Raw genomic sequence first — 13387 nt, 5'->3', positions numbered from 1 at the left:
AGCAAGTATATGGATACTTGTATGTTCGTTTTTAACATTGATAATATTCTCTAAAGTGGCCTTTGACTCAGTGTTTCATATTTGTTATTTTATTTCCTTAAGTGGTATTTTTATCAGATTGGTATTTGGAAGTTTGTTTTCCTGTCTCTTTCTTTCTTTTTTTTTTTTTTTGATACGGAGTCTTTCTCTGTTGCCCAGGCTGGAGTGCAGTGGCGCAATCCCGGCTCACTGCCACCTCCACCTCCCAGGTTCAAGCAATTCTCCTGCCTCAGCCTCCCAAGTAGCTGGGATTACAGGCACATGCCACTACACCCAGCTAGTGTTTTGTATTTTTAGTAGAGACGGGGTTTTGCCATGTTGGGCAGGCTGGTCTCGAACTCCTGACCTCAGGCGATCCATCCACCTTGGCCTTCCAAAGTTCTGGGATTACAGATGTGAGCCACTGCACACCTGGCCTGTTTTCCTTTCTCTAGCTATTAGCAACAATTGAAATAAGATTGTCATTTTCAACAGAAGGTGGATGTTCACTTGAGTCAGAGGTAGAGCCTGGGAGAGGGAGGCTTAGCACTCTGGTCTTCCAAAGCAATTTTTCTTACTGTGTGATCTAGGCAATTTGCAACTGTGAACAAATAAACTTATTGTTCCATCTTTCCTACCGTATCCTTCTCCATAGCACTTACCACCTCACATGCTGAATTTTTTGCTTGTTTGTCTTATATTCCTACGTGCAAACTTGTCCAACCCATAGCCCGTAGGCTGCATGCACCCCAGGATGGCTTTGAATGGGGCACAACACAAATTTGTAAACTTTCTTAAAACATTATGAGATTTATGTGAGATTTATGCATGGACCTTTTTTTTTTTTTTTTTTTTAGCCCATCAGCTATTGTTAGTGTTGGTGTATTTTGTGTGTGGCCCAAGACAATTCTTCGTCTTTCATTGTGGCCCAGGGAAGCCAAAAGATTGGACACCCCTAAATTTTAGGGTCTATGAAAGCAAAGATTTTTGTTTTATTAATTGCTGTATCTCCAACTCATAGAACAGTGCCTAGCAGTTAGTAGTTGCACAATAAATATTTCTTGACTGACTAAATAGAGAAATTTGACTTTGAGAGTTCCTCCGATTTGTTGGCTAAAAAGGTTTCGTTATTTTAAAAATAAGGAAGTCTCCAGACTGCTTTCCACAGTGGCTGGACTAATTTACATTCGCACCATCAGTGTATAAGCAGTCCCTTTTCTCTGAAGCCTCACCAGCATGTTTTATTATTATTATTATTATTATTATTATTATTAATAGTTTGACTATGCTCACTACCTGGGTGATGGGATCCATACCCCAAACCTCAATATCATGCAATATTGCCATGTAACAAACCTGTGCATATACCCCCGTATCTAAAATAAAAGTTGAAATTTAAAAAATAATAAGGAAATAAAATCCTAGCCAGGTGTAGTGGCTCACACCTGTAATCCCACCACTTTGGGAGGCTGAGGCAGGTGGATCACTTGAGGTCAGGAGTTCAAGACCAGCCTGGCCAACATGGTGAAACCCCCGTCTCTACTAAAAATACAAAAATTAACTGGATGTGGTGGTGCATGCCTGTAATCCCAGCTACTTGGAGGCTGAGGCATGAGAATCGCTTGAACCCAGGAGGCGGAGGTTGCAGTGATCCAAGATCGTGCCACTGCACTCCAGCCTGGGTGACAGAGTGAGACTCCATCTCAAAAAAAAAAAGAAAAAAAAATCCTAAGGAAGTAAACGATAGTTTGGAAGAGTAGTATTCATCTGCAAATTCTGCTCTCGGGGTTTTACATTTTTCTTGGAGCAGCCTTGAATTTACTATATTTTTATTTCATTGAATGCAAATGAAAGCCATTCCTACTACCACACCATACATCCAAGATGGCTGTATCTCATTCTGGCTAAAACCTAAGAAAACTCTGTTCACTGTAACGAAGTCTAGTGGAAGCTTGATGACATGGCTTTTAGGCATTAAAGTCTAATAAGACCAAAATAATAATAAAATTCAGTATGGGGGCATTATCCCTTGAGAAAAAATTTCACTTGTTTTGCTTCGATGCTGATATTGACCCTGAAAATTGGTCAAATCAAGCTTCTGATGTTAATTTAGGGTTGTTATCAGTTTTCTGCATGTACAAGTAATTGGGTTTGAAATGTGTTTTAAGCCTGATTTAAAATAACTTAGTCACTGATGACTCATAGTGAGAAGTTTTTCCTTTTCCCTGCTGGAACATATGCCTTTACCTCCAACATGGCCTTTTAAAAACAATTAAAACATAAAGAACACTACATTTGTGTGACAGTTTCTGGAAAAGTTCTGTTTAGGTTTAAAGTGGTGACCACTTATTACAGTGCTTCTTAGTAACTACACTAACTACAATTGAGTTTCCAAATTTCCATACAAATTTCTTAATCTCTGCCTTTATGGAAGTTTCCTCATTATATATGAAATGCTCAAAAGTCCACTAAATAGTATATGAATGACCACAGGGACTTAATTTTGTTCATTATTGTATTCCTAGTGCCTAGAATAGTGCCCTGCACATAGAAGCCAATTAGTAAGCATTTGTTGAATGAAATCACATACTTTTTTTTTTTTTTTTTTTTGAGACGGAGTCTTGCTGTGTCGCCCAGGCTGGAGTCCAGTGGCGCGATCTTGGCTCACTGCAAGCTCCGCCTCCCTGGTTCACGCCATTCTCCTGCCTCAGCCTCCCGAGTAGCTGGAACTACAGGTGCCCGCCACCACGCCCGGCTAATTTTTTTGTATTTTTAGTAGAGATGAGGTTTCACCATGTTAGCCAGGATGGTCTCGATCTCCTGACCTCGTGATCCGCCTGCCTCAGCCTCCCAAAGTGCTGGGATTACAGGCGTGAGCCACCGTGCCCGGCCATACTTTTTTTTTTTTTTTCTTTTGAGACAGAGTCTCACTCTGTCGCCCAGGCTGGAGTGCAGTGGTACAATCTTGGCTCACTGCAGCCTCCGCCTCCTGGGTTCAAGTGATTCTCCTGCCTCAGCCTCCCGAGTACCTGGGATTACGGCCTCCTGCCACCACGCCCAGCCATTTTTGTATTTTTAGTAGAGACTGGGTTTCACCATGTTGGCCAGGCCGGTGTTGAACTCCTAACCTCAGGTGATCTGCCTGCCTCGGCCTCCCAAAGTGCTGGGATTATAGGTGTGAGCCACCACGCCTGACCACATACATTCTTAATAATCGTGCATCTTAGAAAAATAATGAAAGTATTGAAATATACTTTCTCCAGCTTTTTTGAATTAGGTAATCATCAATTCACAATCATCCTAGTTTGGGTGTCTCTCGGTATTAGCCCAAGGTAGTTCTGTTCGAATAGTTCCTAGCATTGCTTGTGCCAGTCTTAAATCTCCTTTAGTGGATCTCTTACAAAAGGAAGGGTGAATTGCCACCACCCATAGGCACTTGCACCTGTGGGAACCAATGGGCGTTGTAACAGGAAATACTTCAGCTTGCAATACTGATAGTAATGTGTGGCACCCAGATCACGCTGTTTTTATCTGCAGTTCCTTTTTAGTATTGTACAAAGTTTCTTGAAGATTTTTAAATACATAAGTTTAAAAGAGAATTAACTTTCAATTTGCAAATTAAAATGAGAATGGTTGCCTTTTCTTCATTATCAAGAGATGGTGAGTTGTCCTCCTGTAAGTAAATTGGTTCTTTTCTTTCTAATATTGTGTTCCATGAAACCTTACTCTAGTATGCAGGGAGAGTGGAGGGTGCTTAAGTGTAAAATAATTAAAACTTAAGCTGATATAATTATCAATAATAGTAACCAGTTCTGATATCTACTTGATACCATAACGGTGAGCATTGATAGACTTTCATAGATTTTCACATAAGATTAGCTTGAGCAAGTTTTCCTCTTTTGTAGGTACTGGGGGGAAAATTCTGGAAAAATTTTTATAGAGTTCTTTCTAAAATGTCGAAATGCAAAGCTGTATAAATTGCTGTTGACGTTAGCTGTCTGACCAGGAAGTACTCTCTTTAAGCCTCACTTAAAAAACTAAGTGTCTGTAATAACTTCCTTTCTCGGGATGAAGGTGCTGATAGCCTGGGGTGTTCTTATAACTTAAGTTCAGTTTTTTCTTTCCTGTGAGGAAGAGGCAGTTTTTTAAATGAAGCCATCTCTGGGGAAATCGTATTGATTGTTGTAGCTAAATACGGAATTTTTAAAGTCTTTAGTATGTTGAACTGGAAATATAGGACATGCATTTGAGATCTACTATGAGTAAGTGTCATTGGTATTTTATTTTACATTTAATGTTTATTATAAATATGGTTTGTGTCTAAACACTGTTAAAAAAAATGAGTAAACTCTGTTGAATTTCATGTGAAATATTTATGGCCTTAGCTCAAAGTCCAGCTGAGAGTAATCAACCTCAAAAGTCACTGGATTCGTGTGCTCTATTTAATTTAATTTGTAGTTTGATATTCCACAAATAAAAGTGGCAATTTTTCAAAAAAATTTAATTTTTTTCTTTCTCCTGAATAACTAAGGTAAATGCTGAGCATGAAATACAATACCAAAATTTTGTCAGAAGAGTCTTTTAAATAAAAAACTTGAAATATACTGAAGGTCATCTTAAATGGATGCAGTTTATGCTAATGGATGATATTGTTACTTTAAAACAATATTTCACAATCAAGCTACTCCAAGTGGCACACTATTCATCCTAGAGATCTTTAAAAGTAACAAGCCTGCCTCCTATTTTTCTTCATTCACAGAAAGGGAAAATAGTATAGAAAGCAGAGCTGTTTCTTGAATGTAATACCAAATTTAGAGACAGAAAAGTCAGAGGGTTTGGTCACATTTATTTTGTTTTGTAACTTTTTAAATCAATTTAATACATAGAGTTAGCTACTTATTAAAGTATAAAAATAAAACATGTTGGCCATTAGGTTATTAACAATTTATGTGACTACTATAGTCCATAAAATGAATTTAGTTAAAGTAGGAAAACAGATACTTTTTTTTTGACATGTCATCATTTGTGTGTTAAAAAGTTAATGCAAAATATGTTATAAATCAGGAAAGCTACCTTAATAATTTCTTTACCAACTTCACTAGTCTCTTGGAATGAGGTTTAAATAAAATGCATAGGCTAACATGTGACTGTCATATCCAAACTCATAATACTGTGCAGGTTAAATGTGTAAATTAAGTCTTATAATTATGCATAGGATGTTTTCATTTAAGAAGCATTGCAGTGGATATTACTAATGGGGGCGCTATTCTTTCTAATGTATGAAAAAGGAAATTTTAAGTGTCAAATAATCTTTAAAATGTGATGTCATATAGCATGTTCTTTTTCCTTAAGATTTATGCATGTTTAAAACTTAAAAGTACAAATTATGTTAATTTCAGCTTTCATTGAGAGGCCTTTTATGATTGTCTGAATGTTATATTAGCAGTCCAGAAATATCCCAGTCATAGCTTGGATGGGGGTGAAGCAGAGGAAGTGGGTGGTGCTTCGTGATGACAGATTATTGCAGATTATATGGCTGCCTGCCAAAATGACACTCGTTAAAGGGAAAAGTAGAAGTTACAAACTCCATCCTATTAATTTGTACATGTTTATTTAACCACTTATAACTGTTTGCTTGTTTTATACATAGATGACAAGTTTTAAACTCCTGAATTACTTAAAACGTGCTTAACCTTCTATAGTTTATTGTGGCCATATTCCTTATCTCTGATCTGCAAAGATCACACTGACCCTTTTGTGGAAAGCCACGTGTTAGCAGAAAAAAGATGGGGGAAGGATGACAGAATTTAAAACTACAGCTGCTTTGTTTTCCAGTTAAAAATAGTTCTGAGTTAAAAACGTAAGGATGTCCCATCACATGTGGACAATTTATATAAAATATAGCATACTAATACAAATAATCATGTCATAGTTCTAGATTGTTCTGGTTTAGCTTGAAATTGAGATTCTTACTGTTGCAACATAAAAGGAAGCTTTGTGAAGGAAATATGACATCTCTGCCCAGATGCATAAGGAGGGAATTACAGTGGGGAGTTATTTTTAGAAGTATCTTATGAATACATTTCATGTACTGAGAACATTTTTTAAAGGTTAGTTTCACTGGTAGGAGTTATGCAAGTTGCTCGGGTCACTGGATATTCTATTAAGAAATCATTTTTATGTCACCAACCAACCTAGTTAGTCTTAAACTGGCTGATCTAAGTAGTGGCTTGCTTGTTTATTTAGAGACAGAGTCTCACCCTGTCACCCAGGTTGGTGTGCAGTGGCACAGTCATAGCTCACTGCTGCCTTGAACTCCTGAGCTCAAGTGATCCTCCTGCCTCAGCCTCCCCAGTAGCCAAGACTACAGGCATGTGCCACCATGCCTGGCTAATTTTTTTAAAGTTTCTTTTTTTTTTTTGTAAAGAGGGAGTCTTGCTGTGTTGCCTAGGTTGGTCTCAAAATCCTGGCCTCAAGAGATCCTCCTGCCTCTGCCTCCCAAAGCTCTGGGATTACAGGTGTGAGCCACTGCACATGGCCATATCATTTTTTTTTAATGTGACCAAATTGAGGCCGGGCATTGTTGCTGATGCCTGTAATCCCAGCACTTTGGGAGGCCGAAGTTGGAATATCACTTGAGGCCAGGAATTTGAGACCACCCTGGCCAACATGGTGAAGCCCCGTCTCTACTGAAAATACAAAAATTAGCTGGGCATGGTGGTGTAAGTCTGTAATCCCAGCTACTCGGAAGGCTGAGGCATGAGAATCACTTGAACCTGGGAGGCAGAGGTTGCGGTGAGCTGAGATTGCGCCACTGCACTCCAACCTGAGCAACAGAGCGGGACTCCATCTCAAAAAAAAAAAGAAAGTGACCAAATTGAGAAGATATTGAGATCCTGTCAATACCATCAAATAGTAATGCAAGTTATCCTACTAAAAGAGGGGAGGGGACAGTTACATTCCCAGTGCATAGCAGTGTCCCATTCTCCTTCAGGAATGGAATGCCATGTTTTCAGTTCAAGGAAAGGTTGGAAGTGAGTCAAGGAAGCTATCATTTGTATCACACAATTCTTAGAATTGATGCCCTTCCCTAATTCTTTTACATGATCAGCAGCATATCCAGGTTTCTGGTATTTCTTACTTTCAGTTTCTGTCACATAGGTTTGGGATTGGCAGGATAGTTTAATGTTTAATAAGAGTGTGGCAGATAAACATGTCTGCCACCTACTAGCTTTGTGACTTTGCACAAATCCCTTAACCTCCCCGAAACCTCAGTTTCTTCTTCTGTAAAATTGATATAATACCTACTTCACAGGATTGTTGTGAGGATTAAATGAAATAATGTATGAAAAGCATAATTTTGGCCACACACTGTAAAGGAAGAGCTCAGTGTGCAAGAATAGTTATGCTTATTTTTGCCATTTTTGGATATTTCAGTTCTCATTCATAGCTTCACCAGAAAGTGATCATGGAAAGAGATACAACAACACATGGCATTATGTATAGATAATAAAATCAGCGTTATAATAATAGAAGTATTTAGAAAGTACCAGGGAACACAGGGATGAAATCCACTGATCTTATTTATGCCCTTCCTGTTACCACATTGTGTACTACCCGTTGCAAGGGGATAGGAAGAAGGAGACAGGGATTGACTGTAGATTTGATAATTATTCATCAAAATGATTATATAATCTGACAAATTTCACTTTAGTAACATTTTTCATTTTGTTTCAATTGAGATCATTTCCTCCCAATTTGATGGAACAGCCCGGGAAACAACATGGTGAAGTGTTGATTTCTTAAAATGTTATTTTCTCAGCAGAGTGTGTTTGTTTTCTTCTGAGTGTACCACTCAGATAAAGTTAGGACTGTGTCTTAAGATTTTAGATCAGCTAAAAAAAATGTTTTTGTTTCGGTGACAATAGAACATAGATATTTACATGTATATTTGAATACAATAGTCCCCTCTTATCCTGTCTTGCTTTCTGTGGTTTTAATTACTCATGGTGAACTGTGGTCTAAAAATACTAAAGTGGAAAATTGCAGAAATAAACCATTCATGAGTTTTATTTTATTTATTTATTGTGGGACAGAGTCTCACTTTGCCACCTAGTCTGGAGTGCAGTGGTGCGATCATAGCTCACCACAGCCTCGGCCTCAAACTCCTAGACTCAAGGGACCCTCCTGCCTTGGCCTCCCAGATAGCTAATTTAAAAAAAAAAATTGTAGAGACAGGATGTATTAGTCTGTCTTCACGCTGCTAATAAAGACATCTGAGGCTGGGTAATTTATACAGGAAAGAGGTTTAATGGACTCACAGTTCCACATGGCTCGGGAGGCCTCACAATCATGGCAGAAGGCAAGGAGGAGCAAGTCGTGTCTTACATGGATGGCAGCAGGCAAAAAAGAGAGCTTGTGCAGAGAAACTCCCCCTGATAAAACCATCAGATCTCATGAGACTGTATCACAAGTACAGCACGGGAAGGACCCACCCCATGATTCACTCACCTCCCACCAAGTTCCTCCCACAACGCTTGGGAATTGTGGGAGCTACAATTCAAGATGAGATTTGGGTGGGGACATAGCCAAATCCGGTCTGGCCTCAAGTGATCCTCTGGCCTTGGCCTCCCAAAGTGCTGGGATTACAGGCATGAGCCACTGTGCCTGGCCCCATTCATGAGTTTTAAATTGCTTACCCTTTTGAGTAGTGTGATGAAATCTCCTGCTGACCTGCTCCTTCTAGCCAGGGAAATGAATTATCCCTTTGTCCAGCCTATCCACACTGTAGATGCTACGTGCCTATTTGTCACTTAGTAGCTGGTTGTCTTGGTTATCAGATTGACTGTTGTGGTACCTCAGTGCTTGTGTTCAAGTAACCTTGATTTTACTTAATAATGGCCCCAAAGTGCAAGAGTATTGTGGCTAATTTATAAATTAAGCTTCATTGTAGTTATGTATATATAGGAAAGGAAATAGTATATATAGAGTTCCATACTATCTATGGTTTCATAAATCCACTGGATGTTCTAGAACATATTCCCCACACATAAGGACAACTACTGCATAAAGAATGTTTTCCGTTCTCACCATCTGAGACTCTAGGGTTCATATCTTGTATTGGGTCAGTTAACTTTGTTGACGTATTGAAAATATTAAAACTAATTCTTACATAAGCAGATTTTCATAGGGATGTGTTAGCAAAACAGATGTGAAATTTAGGGGACACCCGCAGTCAATTCACTAAACCAAACAAGGAAACTCCTTATAGGATACTTGAAAAAAAAAATGTTTAGCCGTTGTGAATATACTTCTAGTGTTTAAAATTTCAGGGTGTTAATCTGTAATGTAACCCCTTTGTCTCCTAGCCAGCTCCTGGCTTATTCCATGTTTTTCCTTGTTTCTGAGAATTCCTAACATAATAGTCTCAAGGCTCATTACATCGCTGGTAAAATGCACTGTACCTCGTGCACCTTTCCTATTCAGACCCTTATTGCCTCGTTCCTGGACTACCACAGTGGCCTGCCTTCATTTCAGTCTCTTTTTTCCAACTCATCATGATGAATCTTCTTTAAATGCTACTTCTAGCATGTCACTCCCTTTTCAGAGAGCTTCAGTGGTTCCCTGTTTTCCACTATGTTAAATCTAACTTCTTCTGCTTGACTTTCAACACCCTTTCTGATTTGCCTGTACGCTATTTATCCAGCTTCATTTCCTATGATCTTGGGCCTATTCTTTCTGTTCTATTGAAGTCAGTCTCTCAAACACACCAAACTCATTCAAGTCTCTGCCTTTTACTTCACCCAAAAAGCCCTTGCTTGGAGCTTCTCGCTGCCTACTCAGATTTTACCATTCCTTCAAGATCCTGTGTGAAGTGTACTACCTGTTAGATGCTTTTCCTACTCCTACTATTTTCCTGCAAATTCTCGGGTGATTTTTAATTTAGCAAACCAATGAACAAAAATGTGTGTAGTGTCTTCTATCACACACTCTTGTATCTTCACTAATGTAAACATTTTGAATACAAACACCATATCTTTTAGCTAAATCTTTCACAGTTCCTAGCATAAGGTGGAGGAAACTGATTTTGAAGAGAAAGAAAAAATAGTAAATGTATTTCATCATGCTTATCTAAAGTCAACTCAGGCTGGGCACAGTGGCTCACTCCTGTAATCCCAACACTTTGGGAGGTCAAGGTAAATGGATCACCTGAGGTCAGGAGTTCGAGACCAGCCTGACCAACATAGTGAAACCTTGTCTCTACTAAAAATACAAAACTAGCCAGGCATGGTGGCACACACCTGTAATCCCAGCTACTTGGGAGGCTGAGGCAGGAGAATTGCTTGAACCCCAGTGGTGGAAGTTGCAGTGAGCCAAGATCGTGCCACAGCACTTCAGCCTGGGCAACAGAGTGAGACTCTGTCTCAAAAAATAAATAAGATAAGATCAGTAACCCTGGTAATAACAGTAGTGTTGAAGGGACCTGAGTATTTTTCCTATTTGGGTCCAGTCTGTCACCTCATTTACAGAAAAATGTGAGACAAATGAAGACAGTTTTGTAATTGGTTACAGATTGATATGTTTGCTTTTCTTTATGAGAAACTATATATGTGTGTATATATATGTGTATATATATGATTTTTTTTTTTTTGAGACAGAGTCTCGCTGTGTCGCCCAGGCTAGAGTGCAGTGGTGCAATCTTGGCTCACTGCAACCTCTGCCTCCCAGGTTCAAGCGATTCTCCCTACCTCTGCCTCCTGAGTAGCTGGGATTACAGGTGCATGCCACCATGCCTGGCTAATTCTTGTATTTTTAGTAGAGACAGAGTTTCACCATGTTGGTCAGGCTGGTGTCGAACACCTGACCTCATGATCCACCCGCCTTGGCCTCCCAAAGTGCTGCTATTAAAGCGATATAGCCAGCTGCCATTGGAGAGATATAGTTTTGATAATAACAGCTTTCCATCCTATACAACTATAGATTAGGCCGGGCGCGGTGGCTCACGCCTGTAATCCCAGCACTTTGGGAGGCCGAGGTGGGCGGACCACGAGGTCAGGAGATCGAGACCATCTTGGCTAACACGGTGAAACCCCATCTCTACTAAAAATAAAAAAATTAGCCAGGCGCAGTGGCAGGTGCCTGTAATCCCAGCTACTCAGGAGGCTGAGGCAGGAGAATGGCATGAACCCAGGAGGCGGAGCTTGGAGTGAGCTGAGATAGCGCCACTGCAGTCTGGCCTGGGTGAAAGAGGGAGACTCCGTGACTAAAAAAAAAAAAAAAAAAAAAAAAAAAGAACTATAGATTAAATATAATCATTTAATTTTACACAACCAAGAAGCATTTTTATCCAATTATTTAAGTAACCTAAGTACAATTAAGTGCCTGCTGTGTTACAAGGTTAGGCTCTGTGAAGGTGTGCCCTGCAAAAACTATTAGAGAATTCCATTAGGCAAGACAAAGTATATATTCAGATGCTTAAAGATAGGAATATTTATTACTTCAATTGGGTGTTATAATCGGTCTCCTATCTTTTTAAATAATATATACTTTCCTTTGTATTGACGCCAAGGAGCTTATAGGACACCTAAATGAAAACTTTTAAAATGCAAAATGTTTCATATATGTAAGAGTATGGATATTTGAAAATGTCTAGTTAATGCTTTGAGTTTGTTTTGATGCTTGGCTATAGATGCAGCCAGTAACACCATACTCTTTGTCCATTTATGTACTCAGTAAACATTTACTGAGCATCTACTCGGGTCAGGCCTTGGACTAGTGCCGAATAGGACTATGTTTCTTCCTTAACTAATAAGGAAACAAACTATTTAGGTACAGCAATGCTACAGAGACCCATGTGATGCTGGAAAAACACATAGGAAGGGCACTGAATCATCCCCTGTTCTAGTTACCTAAATAAGTATACAAACTACTTCTCTATTCCTAGTTATGCCTCAGATTTTTTTTTTTTTATTTATTTTCTTGAGACAGAGTTTTATTCTGTCACCTAGGCTGGAGTGCAGTGGTGCGATCTCAGTTCACTGCAGCCTCCACTTCCTGGGTTCAAGTGATTCTCGTGCCTCAGCCTCCCAAGTAGCTGGGATTACAGGCATGCACCACCATGCCCGGCCAATTTTTGTATTTTTTGTAGAGATGGGGTTTCACCACGTTGGCCAGGGTGGTCTCAAAGTCCTGACCTCAAGTGATCCACCTGCCTCAGCCTCCCAAAGTGCTGGGATTACAGGCATGAACCACCACACCTGGCTTTTTTTTTTCTTTTTCTTTTCTTTTTTTTTTTTGAGACGGAGTTTTGGTCTTGTTGCCCAGGCTGGAGTACAATGGCACGACATCAGCTCACTGCAACCTCCACCTCCCAGGTTCAAGTGATTCTCCTGCCTCAGCCTCCCGAGTAGCTGGGATTACAGGTGCCCACCACCATACCCAGCTAATTTTTTGTATTTTTAGTAGAGACAGAGTTTCACCATGTTGGCCAAGCTGGTCTCGAACTCCTGACCTAAGGTGATCCACCCGCCTCAGCCTCCCAAAGTGCTGGGATTACAGGCGTGAGTCACCATGCCTGGCCTCAAATTTGTCTTGTAGCTGAAGACCCGTCATTTAAACTTGTTACTCCACAGGATGGACAACAACAATAACAATTGCTGAATGAGTGCTTGTTAGGTGCTAGGTATTACAATACATGCTTTATATAATGAGTATCTCAACGAACCTCTATAATGGATATTTGTGTAGATTCACATACATATTCTTACATAGACTTTACAGGGGAGTATACTGATGTTCAGAGAGGTTAGGTGGTTTGTTCAAGATCTGTGGCAGAACCTGGACTTAAACTCAGTTCTATGCCTGTGTTTATAACTGTTGGTCCATGTACCCCTCATTGTGAAGATTGGAATTAAATAACTCTGTACTGTTCTATTAGTGCCTACAGGATAAGTGCTACGTGGCCCCAAGATGTCATTCATATATGACAATACAAAAGCTGGTTAGATAACATGGCAACAATAAAAAGTTGTGGACTATTCAGTGAAGTTATGGGCTATTCAGTACAGTTTAGGATTTTTAAAAAATCATTTTAGGCATGCAAAATAACTATCAGATATTATTCATTTGAAATAATAATTTTATGTTATATTGTGAGTCTCACAGTGACTTTGTAAGGCATTATATCCTCACTTTGTAGATGAGGTTATGAAGGCTTAGAGAAGTTCAGCTGCATCCTAAAGATGCCACAGTTAAGTAAGAGAGTTAAGTGACTTGGCTTAAGCCTAGATTTGCTGATTGAAAGGTCAGAGCTCTTTTCCTTTATACCACAAACTGAAGCTGTCATTTGGGGGATGAAACTAATAACTGT

At 39.5% G+C, this 13387-nt stretch overlaps 1 protein-coding gene across 4 annotated transcripts in view; it reads left to right on the top strand.

Annotated features, from left to right (window-relative positions):
• Positions 1–13387, top strand: part of TAOK3 (TAO kinase 3) — a 222484-nt gene that overhangs the window by 9769 nt on the left and 199328 nt on the right. The window contains exon 1 of one of the 4 annotated variants that reach the window (XM_055358135.2): positions 2720–3678. The exons of 1 other annotated variant lie outside the window; for it this stretch is intronic. The gene's annotated coding sequence lies outside the window, so the exon portion shown is untranslated. Of the gene's footprint in view, positions 1–2719; positions 3694–4082; positions 4281–13387 lie in introns of those variants that run through there. 2 more of the 4 variants (XM_019038283.4, XM_055358137.2) reach the window with 2 other exon arrangements.

Source organism: Gorilla gorilla, chromosome 10, assembly GCF_029281585.2.
Source record: "Gorilla gorilla gorilla isolate KB3781 chromosome 10, NHGRI_mGorGor1-v2.1_pri, whole genome shotgun sequence".
In the NCBI taxonomy this organism is placed as follows: Eukaryota; Metazoa; Chordata; class Mammalia; order Primates; family Hominidae; genus Gorilla; species Gorilla gorilla.
The sequence above is the reverse complement of the archived record's forward strand: the minus strand, read 5'-3'. Positions and strand labels throughout refer to the sequence as shown.